The 22,834-nt window shown below is 38.1% G+C and overlaps 1 pseudogene; it reads left to right on the top strand.

The window, feature by feature from the left end:
* The window catches only part of LOC107855994, a 42,722-nt pseudogene extending 20,735 nt beyond the window's left edge, over window positions 1-21,987 (top strand).
* The last annotated feature ends 847 nt before the right edge of the window (window positions 21,988-22,834 follow it).

Here is a 22,834-nt window from a genome sequence, read left to right as displayed (position 1 = left end):
CGAATCCAACACGCAACCGTTAGACATTTTTGAAGAGTCCGAGCAACATAGGATTAATTGATAAAACTCAGCTCCAAGATTTCTAGGGAGTCTCAACTATGTTGCATATTGCCGGATTTTGTTCCAAATATTAAATAAGTTTCTAAACCTCTTTATCAACGTCTTAAGAATAATCCATTCCTATGGGGATTACAACAAACTAAGACATTCTAGATAATCAAATTAGTAATTCAGAAAACTTCAATGTCTAGGAAGATGACATCCATAAGCATTCACGATGGTAGAAACTGACGTCCTCGACTTAAGATATGGAGGCATCCTTAAACAGAGTTTTCTCGGAGTAATTAGTGTGATGCACTTCAGGTATTTGGAACAACGCTCAAAACAATTTGTAATACCCCATATTATTCTTAGCTCAGTTTAGCTCCTAGTTGCATGCCTAAGAGGCTTAAAAACCTGAAAATTTCACTAAGTGTTGGGGACTTAGTCATTTGTAAGGCCTCTTAACTTCGAGGATTTTTAAATTGGTCTTCCCGACCCCGAGGTGTTGGTTTTTGAGTTAATTCATGTTCAGGGGTGTAAGAAGTATGTCTCGGGGAAGTTTTGGATTTTTTGGACGAGGTTTAGGGCATGTTTTGGATCACGAAACCCGAGAGTCAGCAAGATAGGGCCACGTCGCGGCGTTAATCCTGATGGCACCTTCACCACGTCGCGGTGAGCCTTGAAAACGCGTTCTAGTGATGAATTTAAATGTCTGAGGGGTAATTGTGTCGTTTTCCTTCAACCCAATTCATCAAATCAAGGATTATAACTCCAGTTAGGGCATTATTTGCCCATCTTCTCCAATTTCCTCTCAAAAACAAACCTTCTCCTCCCCAAGATCATCAAATTCCATTACTTTCTCTCCAAGAAAATCAAGAATTCAAGTTCCCCAATTCAAGAACCTTCAAAAAAGCATCAAGATTGGTATTTCTTTTTCAAGCTTAAGGGTTTAAAGTATTTGTGATGTTCATCCATGGGCCGTTTTCACCCATGGAGTCCAAGCATCTCTTTTTATACTTAAATTTTGAGTTTTACATGATTTTGTTGAATTATGTCCATGAATATCTTGATAAATTGATTTCAAGTTATGATTATATGTGTTTCAAGTGGAATGAACCATTACATGTTTTGAATATTGAAATTTTCACATTGAAATCCTTAGTTCATGGTTTTAGTATTGTAAATTATCGCATGCTTTACCCATTCCCATGCTTAAGTCCATGACTCTCATGTGTTTGATGAGCCTAAATTGGGGTCTTGAATAATGAATCTCTATTATGGTTGTCAAAGCTTTTATGTCCTTATTATTATTTCCATTTAGTGCTGGTGGGTTATGAACACCCAATACCTAGTTGTTTACAAAATTTCAGTATCTTCAGAATGATTTCGGATAAACCATGAGCATTGTCATTTAATCAGTTATTATGATCAGTTGTTTGCTCAGTTAAATTTAGTTCAGTCCTGTGATCAGTGTTATTCATTTGGGAGTAGGATTCAGCACTGAGCGAACTCAGGGACAGGGACATTCCTGCCAGTTTAGGGGTTGACCCTTAGTAGCAATCCCTGAGTTACAGAACTACGTTGCCAGCGTAGGTTTGAGATGTCTTCCTGCCAGTTTAGGGTTGACATATATGTCATGAGTACTCCTGCAAGTATAAGGTGACTCTTTTGTCCTTCGGAACGCCAGTTAGTGGATCTACACAGCCAGTGTTAGTATCCGTGGCTTGATACAGACACCCTTCCAACTGGGGTTACAGGTTGGACCCCGATTAGCTCAGATTGAGGCATGTCGGTTGGATGATACCTTCCATAGTCTTAGTTCAATATTTAGTTGAGGTTTGCTTGACCAAAGCATACAGATTATCAGTTATTCAGTAACTCAGTTTCCAAATTATTCTCAGAAACATTATATGCTTGGTCTTGCATTCTCAGTATTTCAGTTTTCATGCATGCATGCTCAGTTATCTCAGGCTATTCAGTCAGTCATTACTTCATGCACAGTTAACCCATGCATTTCAGCCTAACCTCATCTAATATACCAGTACATTCAAAGTACTGACTGCATACTCTTCTTTGCGCTATGATGTCTTATATCATAGGTTCGGACGTTTAGTTTCCCGTTCGTACTTAGACAGTCCAGCGTTTCAACAGCAGCAGTAGTGAGTCCTCATCTATCGAGGACCTGTTATGTTTATTTAGTATTTCTGCATTTCTTTTCAATTAGTCAGTTGGAGTTTGTTGGGGCCTGTCCCATCACTCCTCAGTCAGTTTAGAGGCTTTCAGACATTCAGACAGTCAGTTAGTTTTATTAGCTTTATCAGCCTTGACAGATGTTTTTAGACTTGTGAATTCGGTTGTATTTTCAGTATTTAAACCTTATGGCATTATCAATTGTTTTCCGCACATGTCTTTTATTATCAATTTACTCAGTGCTTACAGCAGGTACTAGTTCATAGGTTAGCTTGTGGTCACTTGTGACCGTAAACACCGTTGTCGCGACTAGGGGGTAGCCTCGGGTTGTGACACAATTATAGTGCCATCAAAAGGAAATTTTGACTATAGTACTATGGATTACCAAATTTCAAGATGATTTAATAAACAAAGAATTTTTGCCAAGAGTAGATTGCAAAGCAACTAAACATGTTTTACAAAAGGATTTTAAGAACTTTGTTTCTAAACAAATATTTGCTAGATGGAAAGCTTTGTTATCCAACTTTTATTTTCAAATAGAATTTATAAAAGGAGAAAACAATTCTCTCCTAGTCTTTTTGACAAGAGAATCTCTACATAGAAATAATGAGACCCGGAACACCGGGAATAAGACCCTTGAGGCCTCCATTCAAGCCACAATTGTATGTTTTTTTAAATAGTAGTGTCTTATGTATCTTAGGAAAGTAAGTAGCTACTATTTTACTCATATAGGATGTGAAAAAAAGAGGGGATTGCTTACAGTTAAAAAGAGAGGAGAGGATTGTTTGGACGTTTTTTGGTGTGAAGTATGTTAAATGGAATAATACCGTCAGTGTATAGCCACCTAAATCTCTGTTATGTCATGCAATAGAATGGGTGTTGATACGATAAAAACTTGGAAACACAAGAAACACACAAAATAGTCCACAAGTTAGCCAAACCCGAGAGTCCCTTTGGGAGATCTAGTCTCGGCCAATCTTCAACTACAACAAGAATGGCACAATAACAAGGTGTTTAGCACCTATTTTAGCGGACAACAAACTAGATTAACGACATAAAAATAAAGAACACGAAGAACAACAACAATGTTATCACAAAAACAACAATACACAGTTTAAATAACAAGAACACAAACTACAAGATTAAAATGAAAACAAAGGATAGATAGATAGACAACACAAGGATATAATCTTAAGAACCCAAGAGCCTATTCTACTCTTGGACTCTTAACACTGCACACAATAATTCACCTATCTCTTACGTGACACAAGATCAAATTCCACCTCTCTAGCGCCTACGTTTCCAAGCAAACACAATCACTAGTGATTCCACACTAGATCTTGTCCTAGTTTTGGGTTGCTTCCTAATGAGAAGAGAGGACTTGTGATTCTTGGTGTCTTATGACTTACAACATCTTCCAAAATCTAACTAAAGAAACCCTAACATGTTCCTTTATAACTATTGCAAAATGGAAGACAAAATGTCCATAATACCCCTCAAGGGTGAGCCGTCCATCAAGTGTAAAAAGTGGACTGATTTTGCTGTGTTTTGGCTATCTTTTACACTTCAATTGTACACACCAAGTCTCGAGTCCAACACGTACTCCCCTAAGTCCATATCCGTGATTATTCTTGTATCATCCTCTCCATCTTGAGAGGAATTTGACCATAAATTCACGGCTTCACCTCGTTCAAAGGGCCACTTCAAAAGGAATCACTCAAAACAGTCCTCAAAACATGAAGAACCCGACAGCTCAATAACAACAAGTCTTAGCCAATATCTTCATTTTGAACCTTGGCTTCCTCTCCATCTTGAGCCTTGTCTTCAATCTCATCCGAAACAAGCCTCCTACCATCATACAAGCATCGTCGTAAATTCCATATCCTTCATGTTCCTTTTTACCATTCTCCTCTACATGGACATGTCGGCTTTGGTGAAGTGGAGCTTCAGTTGAGAGGCTTGATTTGGTAAAGTGGGGTTTCGGTTGTGGAGCTTGGATGGGAGGGATTTGTCTTCCGAGTCCTTCTGGTTGGACTTGATAGAATTGAGGAGAAATTGACCTACGTAGGTTTCGGATTGGAGGACATTTGGTTGCTTGGCTTATGTCTGTCATTTGGTGGTGGTTTTGGAGGAGTGATTGTTTGGTGTGAAGCTTCAGGAGTAGAAACACGAGAGTTCCTTCGACTCTCCACTTGATCCAACCTCTCAAGTATAGTAGACATATCCAAGCCTAATTTTTCAAGACCCGCATTCGCCCTAGCCATGTCTCGGGAAATAGCATCAAGGTGGGCCAAAATGGTTTCCATTATGGCCAAGAAGTTACCTACAAAACAAAAACACATTAGTTGTACAAAAATATCCTCTCTCTCTTTTTATTTCTGGTCTCTCGGATCCCTCACACTCAAACTCACAAGTGTTGTCAGCTTGCTTGTACTCTGAGAGATGTTGAGAGGTGAATCCAACGTTTACAATGACTCCAAAGAGTAAGGAAAACACAAGGACGTATTACAATGACTCAAAAGAATTAAGACACACAAAGAAGGTTAACACGAAGAGCGGTTTCAAAACTAACTTACAATCTAGTACTAGTTGTAAGTTAGTAATGGAATCAACAAACGAGACTGAAGAAACAACAAAATGAAACTAATAATCCAAATGATACAAGAAAAACAAGGAACTACACGAAACACACCAAAATCAGTTCACAAGTTCAAGAACTGAGGACTATCTTGGTGACCACTCTCGGATTTAAAAAATACACCAAGAAATGAGATAGCAAAGGTGTGTTTTCACACCAAACCAGCCAACAAACCAAACTAAGTTAACAATACAAGATGATGAACAAGATAACAAAAATATGGTAACAATAACAACACCTCACGGGTTGGAGTACAAAAACAACAAACAAACGATTACAACATAAACAAAAGGGATAAATAGTTAGACAAGTGAGGGTATAATCTTAAAAACCCAAGAATTTGGTGGACTCTTGGACCCTTAACACTACATACAACAAACACCTAACTCCTACGTTGACACAAGAGGGACTTTACCTCCTCTAAACATCAACGTTTCCAAGCTTGAATGCAACACAAGTCAAATCCACACTTGTAAATTGCTCTAGTTACAAGATTCGGCCATCGGGGCCTTTCTCACAAGAGAGAAATGTTCTAAGTGTTTACAACTTTCAATATTCAACAAAAACTAACTACTAAAAACCCTAAGGGGTTCTATTTATAGCATATTACAAAAGTAAGGTGAAATGACCAAAAAGGCCCTTTAATGAATGGCTTCAAGTAGGCGCCCTTGGAGTGCTGTGTATGACCGGTTTTGATGTCCATTTAGGTGCTCCTTTGCACTTCATTTACACACACCAAGTCTCGGGTCCAACATATGCCCTCATAAGTCCATCTACGTGATTGTACTTGTATTATCCTCCCTTTTTTGAAATTGATTCGACCTCGAATCCGTACCTTGCAGATCAAGAGAAGACAAACAAACGCACATCCTCATGACATGAGGGTTAGGGTTAGCAAAATAAACACAACAACATGCCATGCCGAGGGGGAACAAATTTGAAGTATATCCACGGGTCCTTTGTATTAAACATGGAAAGACTAGTACAAATGTTACAAAGAAAGTGGCTCGGATAAACATCAAAACAAAATGAGCCTAAGCCGAGAATAATCCTTTCCCATCCTAAGTTGGCACCGGGATCAAATGGTAGTCGTAACCAAGGGTTTAGGTCTCGGCCACTCCTACTTTCCCTTATGGTGCCGTCCTCAAAATTAGGCATACCCTCTATATCACTATGTTTAATATCATGAGCACAAAGAGAGTAGAGAAAGGTGTCACACAAGTCAACTCCAACTAGGGTGTCCTTATGTAAGTACTTACTAATTTCAAGTTCATCGTCATTAGTATGCTCAACATAGGAAACACACAAAGGAGTAGATAACATTTCTAGGCATGCAACGCTTTCTCTTTCAAGAGAGTAGTTCCTACATATACATAAACTATCATGGGAAGCAAAGGGATTACACTCAAGAAATAAAGAACAAAGGCCGAGACTGCTCCTACCATACTCTAAGATGGCACCGGGGTCAAATGGGAGAAGTAGCCATGGGCATAGGTTTCGGTTATTCTCAATTTTAAAAGGGTAACCCACGCTTAGCTTCACACCATCACGGGCAGCCAAGGGGTTACGACCAAAACCATTGTACAATACAATTCGGGTTTCCTATACTTTCAAACAAATCAAGGTCATCTTCACCCGATTGATCATTTTGCACGCCTTCACTAGTTGTTGGTAACCCGTATACCAACGTAGACTCACCTTGGTTTTCACAAAGGTCCACTAGTGTGTGAGTACTCTTGTCAATTGGTAATGGAACCTCCTTCAAGTTATAAGGGCTAGCACTAGATGGACATAAATCATTCTTACAAGAAGGATCAATTTCGCCATCTAAAGGAGCAACTAGTGCTTGTGTACTTACAACAAGACCTAACATCACCAAGAGTATCACCATAAGGAGACTCAAACACCTCTACTTTAGGTAAATCCACAACTACATCCAATTGGATACTACTAGCCACATCACAACATTCTAAGCTTATAGGAGTGTAGGGGATAACGTTTTTACCTCGTAGCTCACACGAGCTACGACTTTCCTCTTGACGTGTGTTCGGGCAGCCCACTTTCTCCCTTTGACCTACCATACGATCCAACCTTTCATTTGCCATAGCTAGGTCTCAGGACATAGTGTCAAGGTAGGCCAAAATGACATTGGTGGCATTGTTGTCCATGGGTTGAGAGGTTGAAGCCGCTGATTCCCTTGTAATTGCACCTAATAAAAAAGAAAAGAACAAGCCTACAAAACAAAACAAAAGTTAGTTCGAAACAACCTCACCACACTCTCACACACTTGATCGTATCACACTTGGTTTCAGAAGTGTTGCAAGCCGGTTTGTAGTTCGTGATGAGTTAAGGGGTGAGTCTACTCCTTTGTTGGAATGGATTCTTTGTTTGACGACTCAAAGAAGTGATATCCGAACTTGAACCAAGAAATTCTACGATTCAAAAACAAGAAAAGCACAAAATAACGCTAACACAAAGAAACGTACTCAAAAACTAATTTACAATCTAGTAGAGGAGTACTAGCTTGTCGATTAGTTATTAGAGTCAACAAACGAAACTAGGAATCAACAATAAGAAACTAACAATCCAAGTTTGAGCTCAAATTAACGTGTGAATAGTAAATGGATGACGTGTCACCCTCCAATTGGCCATGGGTTCAACAAATTGTAATTATCAATTTGATGATTTGGTCACTTCTCAATTTGGAATGGATGAAATTGGTTTTGGAGGGAAAGTGTAAGTCTTAGAACCTTTTTCAATTTCAATCTTCAAAAGGTGTGACTTGACTTGTACTATTCCCACAAGACAAGGCCCTTGAATTAGGGAAAGTGGTTGAAAAAGTTGTGGTCAAGTCAAGAGTGATGTGAGCTAGTCCTATCACCAACAAGTCTTCCAACTTTGTCTTTCACCTTTCTAGATGTATTAAGTACTTTAAGTTGGTCAAGATATGGGAGTGGATGAAGAACAACAAGAACACCACAAGAATTTTTTTTTCAAGAACGCCAACAACACACCTAACTTTTCAACCATATCCACAACAAGAAGTCCACAACACACGACCACTTCAAGTTTACAACAACAATGTCAATGTTTTAAGTTCAAACTTTATATCTAGACACTTGTAGTGTTGGTGAGAAAGAAACCAGCACTAGAAACACTCTAAACAAGCAAAAGACTACTAGATCTAGACAACACAATTCGGCCAAGATAACAACAAGAAGATCTTCAAGTTCTCGGCCAAGAACACTAAACACAAGGACACTTCTTCTTTTTTTTTGTGAATTTTCTAACAAGCAAGCCCAAGATTGATCTTGTAGGAACAAGATCAAGCCATGCTTTGATACCAAATGATACAAGAAAAACTTGGAAACACAAGAAACGCACAAAACAGTCCACAAGTTAGCCAAAACCGAGAGCCCCTTTGGGAGATCGTCTCGGCCAATCTTCAACTTCAACAAGAATGGCACAATAACAAGGTGTTTAGCACCTATTTCAGCGGACAACAAATTTGATTAACGACATAAAAATGAACAACACGAAGAACAACAACAATGTTATAACAAGCAAAACAATACACGGTTTAAATAACAAGAACACAAACTACAAGATTAAAATGAAAACAAAGGATAGATAGATAGACTACAAAAAGGTATAATCTTAAGAACTCAAGAGCCTATTCCACTCTTGGACCCTTAACACCACACACAATGATTCACCTATCTCTTACGCGACACAAGATCGGATTCTACCTCTCTAGCACCTACGTTTCCAAGCAAACACTATCACTAGTGCTTCCACACTAGATCTTGTCCTAGTTTCGGGTTGCCTCCTAAAGAGTAGAGAGGACTTGTGATTCTTGGTATTCCAAAATCTATCTAAAGAAACCCTAACATGTTCCTTATATAGCTATTACAAAATGGAAGATAAAATGTCCATAATACCCCTCAAGGGTGAGGCGCCCATCAAGTGTAAAAAGTGGACTGATTTTGGTGTGTTTTGGCCATCTTTTACACTTCAATTGCACACACCAAGTGTCAGGTCCAACACGCACTCCCCTAAGTTCATATCCGTGATTATTCTTGTATCAGGTGTTAGATCTGCTATGAGTACGAAAACCACCGAGAGAGGCAATTTCATATAGGAATTTTGTTTTGATAGGTAATGTAAGAAGATCTTGTATGATAAAAAAGTTAGTGGAAAATTCCTCCTGAAATAACACTTTTTGACTAGGTGCCATGGCCCATGGCAAAACAATCATGGATTATGGTGTTTAATCAACTAGTGTAATAGCATGCATCTGCATCAGTTCTCTTGATTGATCACTTTTCATAAAACATGCAGGTTATTTCTGTGAAGGTCATTCGAAAAAAGCAGACCGGTCAATCTGAGTGTTATGGGTTTGTTGAGTTCTATACCCATGAAGCTGCAGAAAAAGTCCTACAGAGCTACAATGGCACTATGATGCCAAATGCAGAGCAACCATTCCGCCTAAATTGGTCAGCCTTTAGTACTGGTGAAAAGCGTGCAGATGCTGGTGCTGGTTCTGATTTATCATTTTTGTAGGAGATTTGGCCTCTGATGTCACTGATACAATGTTGCGTGACACATTCGCCACTAGATATCCATCGGTTAAAGGTGCAAAAGTAGTAATAGATTCAAACACGGTGTTCAAAAGGCTATGGTTTTGTTAGGTTTGATGACGAAAGCGAGAGGTCTCGAGCCATGACAGAAATGAATGGCATATATTGTTCTGGCAGGGCTATGCGTATTTGTGTTGCTACTCCAAAGAAACCATCAGCAATGCAACAATACTCTTCACAAGGTACAAGATATTGTATCCTGTTTTCCTGCAAGTCATTTACCATACTTTGTATACAACTTACCCAGTGTGATTCCACAAGTGGTGTCTGCGCAGGATAGGTGTACACATACATCACCCCTACCTTGCATAAGGCAGATAGGTTGTTTCTGATATTAACTATACTGATTATACTGAATTAAATTACCATAATTTTCTGTAGTTCGTAGTCCCACATTCTATATTGAATGAGCTGTTTTCTACAGGGTCATTCTTAATTTTTTTCTACTATGTGGACATTCCTATGTCCTATTATCTTTCACTTATTATCCATATTTTTCGGTTTTAGCGTTTACTTTTTCCATTCATGCTGGAAGTTAGTCAACTTGACCTATGATTAACGTAATAAGATATTAATAGGATATTTAATTTGGAGGAGGCATTATCATTTTTACCTGGCTGAACAATTTTGACTATCTTTTGGTAGTTTAACTATGCCAGATACTTCTTGGATATATGCCTGCAATTTATGCTTGCTGTCAAATATTTGGATCTTATTCTTATATTTTCTTCTCGAGGTGTTCAATTGCTGATTCTTTTTCAGTTGTAATATTAGCAGGTGGACATGCATCAAATGGTGCTGCAACACAGGCTTCCCAGTCCGATAGTCGTTTGTCAAACACAACAGTGGGTGCTTCTCTCTTTAGTGGAAATTTGTCCTAGTTACTCAATTTGTTCTCAAACTTTTGATATACTGTGTAGGTTTTTGTGGGAGGACTTGACTCTGATTTTACCGATGCAGAACTCAGGCAGTCATTTAGCCAGAGGTAGAGGTATGGACTGCGTACATCTTACCCCTCCAGACCCCACTAGGTGGGAATACACTGGGTTTGTTGTTGTTGGCAATGTGGTCTCTGTGAAAATACCAGCTGGAAAAGGATGTGGTTTTGTACAATTTTCGGACAGGTAATATGGGATATTGCTAAACACGAAATAGTTGATATTAAGGAATTTGTAGTACAATATATTGGTATATAAGGCAATGAGGAGAAGTGACTCTCATGACTCAGGAATAGTGGGGACATATTGGTGGTTTTAAGAGTTTCCTTTATTTGGTCTGATTTGATAGAACCTACTAAACTACGAAGGAGTTATAATGGTTGGAGCTTTTAGGTCAGTACTAGTTTAGTATTTTTATTAGTGTGGTTTGGCTTTACTTGTGATACTTGAGAATCTGCATCCAGAGTTATCAGGGTAACGTACTGATCATAACATACAAAACAAGATGTTTTACCCTTTAGCTAGCGACTGTATTTCTGAGAAAGAAGGAAAAGGTCTACGGACTCATTCATCTACCAGGAACTAGAAGTTTACAGATTGATGAAGAATTTTATCTTGGTTACTAAATATGATATATACTGATTTCTTTTGCATAATTTCTCAATCCAGAATAATTCTCACTTTGGGTTGTTATCATATGGCCTTCTAGTAAAATGTCATTTATAACCAACTTGAAATCACTAGAAGATGTAATCAACTAATCATATTATCAAACCTACCACAATTGAAAAATGAACTTGCTGTGTGAACTCACTGATAAACTGAGCTGGTTATGCATATAGTCAAACTTTTTGTTGTTACTACTGTTTCTATGGAGGCAGGGGCCAAGATAAGCTTCGCAAAAGGGTGGTCAGTTGAACACCCTTCGCCAGAAAATGATTCTGTGTATAGGTCAAATATTACTTTGTGTGCATATGAATTAAATGTTGAACACCCTCAAGGTATTTTCTGTCTTCGTCACTGCATGTTGGTAGTCTTGTAGCTTTCAGATGCTTATGTTGCATAACCTACTTGCATCTTGTGTTCCACAGGAGCGCAGCAGAGGATGCAATACAAAAATAAAATGGAACAGTTATTGGAACTCAGACAGTTCGTCTTTCCTGGGTTCGAAATCCAGCAAACAAGCAGGTACGTACCAAAATTGTAAATGTGCATTTACAAAAGTTTTTTTTCTGTAGATATTGAGTTGCTTGTGCCAGCATTTGTTTCGTGGGGTCTCCATGTTTTCTGTCAAAAGTGTCCATATGTTGTGTACTTTGAGCAAAGTGAGAAGAAAGGCAACAACGTTTCCCGGAAAAATTCTACTAGTGTTCTGTTTTTCATATGAAGAGTCTCGTTGTCTATATCCTGGATAAGCCACTTTCCTAGAAAGCAAATGCCGACAAGTTGATAAATCTGTACTTTTCATGTGTTTACTTCATATATATTGTTGGCATACGTAATCAAACTAGTTACTGTCACATCAGCTACAAATATTTTTTGAAGAGGTTACTAACAGACTTGGAATTTAAGCAATTCACCTGATACATTAAACTTCTAATGGTGTATCCAAATGAATTGAAAATTTATTTGGTGTCTTACCTTCATTATTGACTATATTGGATGTTATCTTTTATGTAATCTCACTGGTTCTGGAGGATGTTCTGTAAAACAACATACTGACTTATATTAGTATTACTCTTGGGGTTCCCCACTATGATGTAATTGGAACATTTAGAGCTCAGGAGTGACATGGTTTATGCATCTTTTTTTATGTTCCTTATTAATGGTTGACCTATATTTTGGATTTTAGATGTAGTTTGTACCTGGAAAATGATTTTCCTTGGATCCTAGGGAAGTCATTTTTCACTAATCTTCGAAAATCATTTTCCTTAGGCAAGAGAAAATAGTCAAACATTTTCTTAATATTAATCACACCCAATAGATTGCAGATTTCTGCTACCACTGGACTAGAGAGTGTCTGTAGCATGTCGTGCCTTTTCAGTCATATAACTTCATCTTTATTTCTAATTTCATTTTCCCGTTAGTCTAGGTTTCCCTTTTTGCTTAGAATAAAGAATACAGTTACAATATTTTTTTTTTGAAATACAAAGCCTTCAGTTTACCACGGTTGACCTAATTATATCTTGTCTCACACTGCGAGAAAAATATAATTTGCTTCGTCTCAATTTATGTGATGCACTTTGATTTGGCACGTAATTTAGGAAAGACTTTTGAAACTTGTGGTCTAAAATAAACCATACATATATATATTTTTTTTGGTAAACCAGATATGCAATAAGTAAATAAAGGTAAGTACAAGGCTGCCTTGTCCGGCTCCACCACATGCTAACGTCTAAGGGTTTGTCACCCCTAGCCTGATGAATTAGCTCCAGCCAGAAGGATTTGATATTGATAGGGGTACAATCAAAGAAGTTATGCTGTTGATCTTCAGGGGCCTGACCACAAGTCTGGAAATCTGGGGAGATATTGATTCCTTTAGGGAGAGAGTGGCCTTGGTTGGGAGGCTATTATGTTGGATTAGACAAAGGAAAAATTTAACCTTGTTAGTGATCTAAGTGTGCCAGATCCAGCTGAAAGAGGGATTTCTAGTGACACTGGTATTGCCCATGGTGCTTATGTGGTGGTAGGCACTTTTGCAAGTAAAAGAGCCATTATCATTCAATCTCCACAGAGGACTATCAAAGCTGCTAGCCCTGCTAGGGAGAAAGGTGTTTTGGATGTTACAAGTTATCTCAGGAGAGATGACAAAAGAAATAGGGCTGAAATCCCAAACTCCATTCCTCCATATGTCCTTCACTATGTGGGAGAGGTTAGGCGTAGGTTGAGGTCCTTGAAGGATGCTAGATGGGGTGGCATGCCTGGGACCTACCTATCCTTCCAAGCATCCACCTTAGCCCCATCCTGAATGGCTTAGTGCATGGCATCTTTACAGATGTTCCATCCCCTGTGAAGCCTTCTTCAAGTTCTAGAACAAGGGCAGTAGATCTACCCCCACATGGGTTGTACTTGGAGGTAAGGACACTTGGCCACAGGGAGGAAGGGTTGGAGTACATTCTCCAAGCAAGGCTGCAAAGGATGGGGTCGTTTTTTGATGGGTGCCTGTTGCATGCCCAGTCCCCCTTCTCTTTTAGTTCTAGTAATCGTCTCCCACTTAACCATGTGCATCTTTCTCTTGATACTTGTGGTGCCCCAGATGAAATTTCTCTGGGCCCTGGCAATGTGGTAATGAATTTTGCTAGGCAGGTGGATGTACAACATGACATAGTTAAGAATGTTGCCTAAAGAAGCTTTGGCCAGGGTGATCCTTCCAACCATGCTAAGGAACCTTCCAACCAGTAAGTTGTTCATATTGTCCAATATGAACTGGAAGTCCCCTATCACAGGTTTTTTTTTTTTTTGGAAAATAGGGAAACCGAGGTACTTCCTAAAGGAGAAGGAGGTGGAGGCCTGGATCCCAAGATGGTAGAGAGCTGTTGCTAGGTGTCACTTTTAAGAACAAGACTTAAAACTTAGTGAGGTTAACTTTCTGACCAGAGTGGTTGCTAAAGGTTTGAAGAGTTCTTTTGATGGTGTGACAGTTCTTTATATCAGCTCTAGCAAATAGCATAAGGTCATCAGCAAAGAAGAGGTAAGAGATGTGGGTTCCTCTTCGACTAATAGAAATGGGAGACTAATAGAAATAGGAGACCACGGGAGGGTATCAACTTTAGTGTTGATCTTTCTTGAAAGTAATTCCATATAGAGGATAAATAGGTAAAGAGACATAAGATCCCCTTGGAAGGAAGGAAGGTAGGAGTCCTGTTACCATTGACTAGGATGGAGATGGTAGAAGAGGAAATGTAGGACATGATGAGCTTGATAAGCTTGGCAGGGAAGTTGAAGAAGAAAAGGGCTTGTCTTATAAAAGACCATTCCATTCCAGCCTGTCAAAGGCATTTTTTAGATCAATTTTTAAGATCATGTTAGCTTGCTCGCCTTTCATCTCGGAAAGGTGGCGGATATATGCTTGGACAATAATAGCATTGTCAGAGGTTCTTCTCTTAGAAAGGAAGCTTGCTTGGCTGTGGCAAATGATGTAGGATAGCAGAGGCTTCATTCTATTTGCTATGATCTTTGTAATAATCTTATTTTGGGTATTACAGAGCCCAATGGGTCTGAAGTTCTTAAGGGAGGTGACATTTTTACACTTAGGGATAAGGCAGTGATAGGTGGAATTAACCCTGGTCTCCATAGTATGGGCGGTGAAAGTTTGGTGACGGTATGCGTGGTGGAAGTTTGGTAACAAAAGTCAATAGGGTTGTCCTTAAAATGTCCCAGTATTTCTAGTACATAAAGGGATGCATCTCATCAGGGCCTAAAACCTTATTTGGCTTGAAGGAGAACATCTCTTTTAACTTCCTCTGCCCCTGGAACAGCTTTCGGGAGTCATGGTGAGAGGGGTTGATAGAGCCAAAGGTGGAAGGGTTGGGTTGGTATCTTAGGAATCCTTTACTGTGCTCAGTGGAGTAGAGAGATCTGTAATAAGAAGTGATAGCTTCTTTAATCTCCTTTTGTTGAAAAAGCCAGTATTTCCCCTTCTCCTCCTGTTAAGGGTGGATGTATGGAAGAACTTAGTGTTGGTGTCCCCATCCATCAACCAGTCAATCATGGACTTAAGTCTCCAGAAATCATTCTCTTGCCTAAGAATATTGCTAAACTCCTAATTAAGGGCCTTCTCCAGATCTTAAAGGAAAGGGCTGGTGGGGTAATGGGGGAGAAGCCTGGATACCAGCCAATCAAGCTAAGAGGTGTTTTTTGTGAAGTATATTTCTAAAAGTAAGCTTGTTCCAAAGCTTAGCCCTCTCCTCAAAGTCAGGTGGCAGTGGTAATGTTACTTAAGGAGGGGAGAGTGGTCAGTTTCTAGGTTGGTGGGTGACAGAGGCTTCAAGGAATATGTGAATCCATTGATCATTGGCAAGACATCTGTCAAGCCTTTCCAAGATCAAGCTTTGCCTATTCCTGTACCTCATATTAGACCAAGTATACTTGCTTCCCCTAAATCCAAGGTCAATAAGCTTGTACTGGTTGATTCAATTCCAGAAGGAGTTGGTTAAGTAACCAAGTAGAAGAGGAGAACTGGAGAACTGACCTTGACAGTAGCATGAATGGCTTGGGTGGAGATGGAGACAGCGTCAATGGTGATTGAGTCATTTTTCCACATAATGACTAAACCACCAGAAGTGCCAGTTGAACTGTATTGGATTTGGCACTGGAGGCCTAATTCCTCACACAGGTTTTGATGATCTGTCATCCTAGTTTCTAGGAGAGCAAGGATAGTAGGCTGGTGAATATGAACCATAGACTTATATTGCGTCCTAAATTCAACATTGTTGCTCTCCTAGCATTCCATATGATGCAATTCATCATCATTGGTTTGGGTACTTGGGTTTCCATTACTATCTCCTTGCCCTTTCCCAAGGGGTTGGAGGTCCCTTCCATTTCTAATGCTTTCCTTTTCTTAGCTGGGGGGACACTTTGACTGAGAATTGCTCTCCTAGCATAAGGCTTGGTAGACTTATTCTTAATCTTAACTTGGAGTGTACCCCCGGGGTAGGAGGACTATCGCCATCTCCTGAAAGAGCTTTGTGAATTCTAGATTTATAGATTTATGGGTCCTTCTAGAGTTAGAGCCTCTGTTCTTGGGATCCTTAGCTGTGTTAAGATCTCCCAATTTCCCTGCTGCTTGCTCTTAGGGCTTCCAAGGTACTTTCCCTTTCCAGTATTTCCTTGGTCATTTGAGTCTGGCTTGTTACTAAGGTTGCATGTTGGGCCCAACTTTGACTCTATTGGTTTCCCCCATTAGGCCTCACAAAAGCTGGCCCTTGAAGTAATAGAGCTGGGTTGGAGGGTGGAAAGAAGAGAAGACTGCGACTCATCTGGTTCATTATGCTTGACAGTGTCACGGGAGTCTGCTCCTCTTGGTAAAACATGCTGATTACCTGGAAGAGGGTTGCCTTCGAAATATTGGACCCGAAGTTCTGTAGCTCGTGGTTCAGACATTCCATTGCAAGCTGGGCTAGGTAACTTGGGTCCTGAATTAGAATTGTTATTTGTCTCTCTTCCCATTCGAGATGGAGTGGGACTGACTAGTTGGACAAGCATATTTCCATCCATGAGGCTGGCCGGTGGGTTGGTGGGTTGGTAGGAGAGGTTCCTCAGGAAGGTTATCATACTGGAGGATGTCGCGTAGCTCATGCTTATTTTGAAAATGGATCATAGTTCCTAAAAAGGTACTATCTGTGGTAGTTCCACTAGCGGAAAGGTAAAGAGGTTCCCGATTTAATGCTTTGTCCTTCTTTAAGGACAAAATCTATCACGTCTTTAGGGGAAGTGGAAAGGTTCCTCGCCGTCGCACGAGCAAGATTAGCTCTAGGCTCGAGTGCCTACATCGAGCTGGCATTAATGGCCCCCTTTACCTTGAGAGTTTTTTGTTCCATGGGTATAAAATAATTGAGGCTTACTAGTTAAATTTGTAATGGAGAGATTGTTATTGCCCGAGAAATTGGAATGAACAATGGGGTTGGGTCGTTTGAGTTCATGAACGGGCCTTTTTGCTTGGGCTAAAAACTGGCCTTTCAAGGTCTGGTTATACAGGAACTTATCCCCTAGCCTAATGTTAGAATGCCCTATCAAATTGGGCCCCAACACTAGTTTGTTTGGAGGCCCAATTGGGAGGTCAATCTTCGCATGTTGAATAGGCCCATTTCCCTTTGACCTGTCCAAAGGGATATTGTCTCCTGCCAGGAATAGCTCCGACAAAGTGGTGTTAAGAAACCTCAACGATCAGTGCTGTGGGCGCATTTTTGGGAAGGGGGGAGGGTTTTAGTCGTCGCTTTCTTTCGTGTGACAAACGAGACTGTTTGCCATTACTGCTCCGCCTGCTTCACTCGTCCTGCTGTTGAAGGGGGATTTGGATCAGCTCCCTTAAAGGGGGGGGGGGGGTGATCTAATATCTTATTAAGACGACAAGATGAGGCTACATGACCCAGATGCCCACGGACTTTGCATAAGAGACCCTTATCCTCATAGAGCAACTGTTGATTATGACTGCCTATGGTAATTGAAGGAGTTATTGGGGTTTCCATGGGGATTTGGACTCAGATTCTCACATACCTCCTCCTCAAGGTTGATGAGGTACAAGCATCGTCTTTAATTGGTTTGCCGATCTTTTTTCCTGTTCTTTGGAGGATGGCTGCATCATAAAATTCAGTGGGTAGTTGAGGGCTAAGTTGCTCGGACTCGGGTGCAGGTATCCGAGACGGGTGCAGATCCGAGAGTTGGATTCGTCAAAATATAAATTTTAAGATTCGGGGGTGCGAATTTGAGTATGGATACGGGTGTGGGGATTCAGCTAAAAAAATCAAATATTATAAATATAGAGTTATACAGATATTCTAAAAATGCTTTATTAAACTTTTCCCAATTTATTTGATAAAGAATAATCAAATTTTTTAAGTTAAATTTTTTTTTGATGAAGATAATTTTAGACTTTTCCCAATTTTAACCCAATTTATTTTTCCTTGACCCATAGGAATTCGAATTTATTTTTTTAGTTACTTTACTATTTTTAGTTACTTTTTTCATTGATTTTACTTTCAATTAGGAATAGTATTTGTATTAGAAACTTTTTCCAAAATTATAACTCACGTCTATTTACCAAAAGATAAAAAATAAGTATAATTAAGAATCTAAACTGACATAAAGCTGTCAAAGTAAGTATACTGTTGTCAAAGTATATCATAATAAATCGACATACTGCTGAGTGCTGCCAAAGTATACTTTTACTATTTAAAGAATTACTTTTTATTTATATATATATATATATATATTGTTAATATTAATATTAATATTAATATATGTTATTAAGAACACAAACAAATAAAACAGCGTCACTGTGTCCGCCGCCGCCGCCGGCTAAGGTGGGAGAAATGGATGACTGACGACTACGACTGAAGTGGTATGACGATGGCGACGATGGTTCCTGGCGATAGCGGCGGCGGTGGTACATCGACAATGCCATCTTTGTTCCGGTGGTCGTTGGTCGGGATTTTTTTCAGTAAGTCGTCGGTTAATTATTCTATGTTTCCTCTCAAATTTCTTCTTTAGTTTGGTCAACGTCTCCGAAATTATTTAACCGAATCGGAGACTATGGAAGCACCCGTCCCCGCCTCAGTCTCATGTCGAGACGGGTTCGGCGGAAAAAATAGTCGAGTCCGAGCAACATAGGTTGAGGGAGTCAAATCCATATCGCTGTTGAGACGATCTTCGATTCACTTAGGACAAAGTTTGATTCCCAATTTCTAATCGAAATGAAGCTGCCTGTAACAAACCAGGATCCTCTATGGAGGGGATGGTGTAGAATCCAAGGCCCAGATCTATAAGGCACAAGGGTTCAGATGGGGTGAATCTAAAAAATAAACTCAAATTAGGGTGACTTTCAAATTTTAGCCCCAAATGAAAAAGCTTCCTTAAAATAGCCTTTACCTATTAACTAATATTTTTTTGGACAAAACCCCCTGATCAATGGAGTAAATTACATAAATGATTCTCATAATGGATAACAACTCCATGTTTATATCTTTCAACTTTTATTTTTTTTCTCTTTTTAATTTTAGTTTGATTTTTATTTTTTCTTTTCTCTTTTTATTTTTAATTTTCTCAATCCTTACTTTTTTTCGTTTTTCCTCTCAATTCTTTTTTTGTTCTTTTATATTATTTTGATTGTTTATTTTTTCGTTCCTTTTTTTTTTTGTTATTTTAGTTTTTCTCAACCCTTACTTTTTTTCTTTACACCTCTCAACTTCTACTTTTATAAAGATTTTTTTTAATTTTTCTTTGATTTCTATTTTTTCTTTTTAAATTTTTTCGACCTTTTTTTTTTTTATCAACCTTTATTTTTTTCCTATTCTCTCTCAATTTCTATATTTTTTTTAATTTTTATTTTTTTTAATATTTTTCTTCATTTTCTTCTTTTTTTTGCAATTTTTATTATTTTTGTTTTTTTCTTTGATTTCTTCCATTCTAGTTATATATCAAGAGCAAGAGTTGATACTATCACATTATAAAGGCAAGACTTATGACTTTCGAACAACAAACTACGTTTCATGGGCAAGAGTTGACACTACTATATTTTAGAGGCAAGACTTGTGACTTTCAAACAAGTTATATTTCATGGGAAAGAGTTGACAATACCACATTGTATTTTGATTTATGAGATGTTTTATAACTCTTACCTTAGAGGCAAGACTTAGCTCAGGGATTTTCAAACAACAAATTATGTCCCACGGGCAAGAGTTGACTCTACCACGTTATGTTGTCATTTATGAGATGTTCTACAACTATTGCCTTAGAGGCAAAACATAGCTCAAGGACTTTCAAAGGGCAAGAGTTGACTCTACCACGTTATGTTTTCATGCCCTTAAATTTGTTTTGATATCAAAAAAAGAAGACCCCTTTACGGATTATTCAATTTTTTATTTATTAGCAAAATAAAATAGAAGTTGAGAAAAAAGAAAAAAACGATCAAACAAAATAGAGAAGTAAAAAAAAAGGCTGAGAAAAAAAAGGCAAGAAAAAAATAAAAAATGAAGAAAAAAGCGAAGAATTAAAAAAATTGAGAAAAATAAAAATGAGAGGAAAAAATAAAAAGAAAGTTTGAGAAAAATGAGGTGAAAAAATAGAAATGATAAAAACAAAAAATAAAGGTTGAGACACATGAATTTATAAAAAAAAAAAAGAAAAAAATGAAGAAATAGATAATGTTTGAGAAAAAGAAAAAAGAAAAAAAATGCAGGTTGACATAAATGAATTAAAACATGAAAATAAAATTAAAAAAAAAATTTTTAAAAGTGAATAATAAAAATAAAAATAGAATTTGAGAGACAAATGAGTATGAAAAGTTAAAAAAAAAAATTGAGGTGTAAAGAACAAAATTGTACTTGTACTATACTAAAAAGGAAGAAATAGATAATGCTGGAGAAAAAAAGAAAAATGAGGAAAAAATAAAGGCTGAGACAAATAAATTAAAACATGAAAATAAAATTAAAGGAAAAATAAAAAAGTGAAAATAATAAAAAATAGAACATGAGAGATAAATGAGTATGAAAAGTTTAAAAATATTTGAGGTGTAGAGGGTATTTGAGAAAATCAGGAAAAAAAAGAAGAGAAATAATAAAAACAAAAAATAAAGGTTAAAGACAAATGAATTAAAAAAAATAAAAAAAATGAAGAAATAGATAATATTTGAGAAAAAAAAAAGAGAGAAAATATATGTTCGAGACAAATGAATTAAAACATGAAAATAAAATTAAAGAAAAAAATTTAAAAAGTGAAAATAATAAAAAATAGAATTTATAAGACAAATGAGTATGGAACGTTTAAAAATATATTTGAGATGTAGAGGGGCAAAATTATACTTGTACAATACTTAAAAAAGGAAGGAATGCTAGTTTTCAAAGACTTTTCTTATTGGGTCAAAAATCTAAAGTCACCCACATTTGGGTCTATGACATGTAATTTCCTCGTTCAGATTGGCTTTCACAAGTCCACCAACTTCTTTTTTTTAGTTATTGTTGGTTGAAATTCTTGTTCACCGCCTTGGTTATAATTGAGTGCTTCTAGGGCGCGTAGAGGCGGAGTTTATCTTCCATTGTGAAATTAATCAAGTTGTCGGCTGGATCCTTTGCATCTTTGTCGTCAATGGGTGCATTCTCGATGGGAAGGTTAAGGGAGGGCACTATCCCCACTGTGATGTCTTTATAGGAAGGGCTCGCCTCTTGTATTTGGACTTCCTTCGATTGATTCGATTTGGAGAGGGTTGGGTGAGGGTCACTGAGAGCTTCATCCGGGGGGTCATGTTGCTGGGAAATATTGGGGATTTTAGGGGTCAGTTTTAGAGAGAGGGGGTCTTTCTCTTTCTAACATTGTAATTTTCCAACTTTGGACTTAAGTGAGGTTAACTTTCTAAACCATACATATTTGTGTGACAGTAGATCATCTCATAAAGAGTAAAATAAGTGATTAAAGTTAAATTGTTTCTAAATATAAAAAGGTATCATTATTTTTGGAACAAACTAAAAAGGAAAGTGCATGACATAAATAGGAATACTGCTAACCAACACAAGATGATCTATTTGCTATATTTGCAACTTATACTTGTCTGTTTTTGCAGTTTAGAGCGGACTTTGGTAGTCAATGGAACAGAGGTTATTATGGAAAGCAAAATTATGGTGGTTATGGGTACGGTGCATCACAAAGTCAAGATTCCATGTATGCTGCTGGAGCAGCTTATGGGGCACCCTCCAATAGCTATGGGAACCACCAACAGCCAGTTAGCTGAACTATAGTCGAATGTGCCGTTTAGTTAGAGTTTGACAATTTTTTATTTTTAATTTGAACTTTATTTTTGGGTGATTAAATTGATTCACAGGTTAATTCTGGTTGATGAGGATTTGTGGCTGGATTTTTTTTATCTTTGATGAGTGCTTAGTCTCATATTTCCATTTCCTTCTCTCGTTTGTCTCTGCTCAACCTTTTAGCTTTGGTCGACTTCAGATATTCATCAGGGTATGATCGAGCAATGAGTAATGACAAAAACACAATCACACTGTAATTTTTCTGTGCATTAATGAGCTGAATACTTTGCAAATACAAGTATGATAGGAACATGGTATATCCATGCTCATAGCATTGAAGTGGTTAATCCCTTGGGATGAGAAGGTAAGGGGGGTAAGATATTGGGAATAGATTTGGTCTCCGTCAAAAGGAATGATGGAAGGAGTCGTCAAGTGGTTTGATGCTTCGTATTTTTCTAGTTCCGCCGCCTCGGGACTTGAAAGGGCAACTATTCCATTCTAGAAGCGGCAACTATTCCATCCATTGAACTGTCAGCGTGACAAGGTCGTAATGTTGGCTGAGCATGCTCTAGTTTGTTCCGGCAGTCACGGGCTTGCTAAAGATAAAAATGGAATTAGCTTCTCACTGACTGGATCAAAAGCAAAATCCTTGACTTCGTGAGCTAGAATGGATGCTTTGCCGGCATCGAAGATCATAATTTTCCACATGGCGTTTGATTGGTTATAATGTTTTTTTTTTTTTTTTTTTGATTGATTGGTTATAATTTTGCCTGTTTGGAGAGAACCAACTTTAGCGGCAATAATACACCTCAATTGGGAAAAAATGAGAACATAAGCGGAGATCTAAAATTTTCTGCAATATCCAGAATCACAAGGAAAGAGTATTATTACATCCATTTTCAACTCAGTAAGCAGCATTACAATTAAGAA

Source organism: Capsicum annuum, chromosome 10 (assembly GCF_002878395.1).
Source record: "Capsicum annuum cultivar UCD-10X-F1 chromosome 10, UCD10Xv1.1, whole genome shotgun sequence".
In the NCBI taxonomy this organism is placed as follows: domain Eukaryota; kingdom Viridiplantae; phylum Streptophyta; class Magnoliopsida; order Solanales; family Solanaceae; genus Capsicum; species Capsicum annuum.
The sequence above is the reverse complement of the archived record's forward strand: the minus strand, read 5'-3'. Positions and strand labels throughout refer to the sequence as shown.